The sequence below is a fragment of the Salmo salar genome, chromosome 16, assembly GCF_965601325.2.
Source record: "Salmo salar chromosome 16, fSalSal1, whole genome shotgun sequence".
In the NCBI taxonomy this organism is placed as follows: domain Eukaryota; kingdom Metazoa; phylum Chordata; class Actinopteri; order Salmoniformes; family Salmonidae; genus Salmo; species Salmo salar.
In genome coordinates this window covers 77862267-77862500 of record NC_138306.1, presented here as the reverse complement: position 1 = coordinate 77862500, position 234 = coordinate 77862267, and positions in this window count along the sequence as shown.

The following is a 234-nucleotide window of genomic DNA, read 5'->3' as shown; positions in this document are numbered from 1 at the left end:
GTTGTTTCTTAGTACATACCAGGTCATTTCTGACTCCTAGAAAGTGCAGCTGATATGCCATGATAGGAAAGCCAGAGTCGAGAACCGCAGTTCAAATAATATGGGAATATAAATAAATTAAATTAGAGGAAGTCTTTATTTAAGCACTTCCTTACCAACCTTGAACCAATCAGCACGAGGAAGCCAGCAGAGTAGGTCAAACACACACATGATGTAGGCATATGCTCACATACA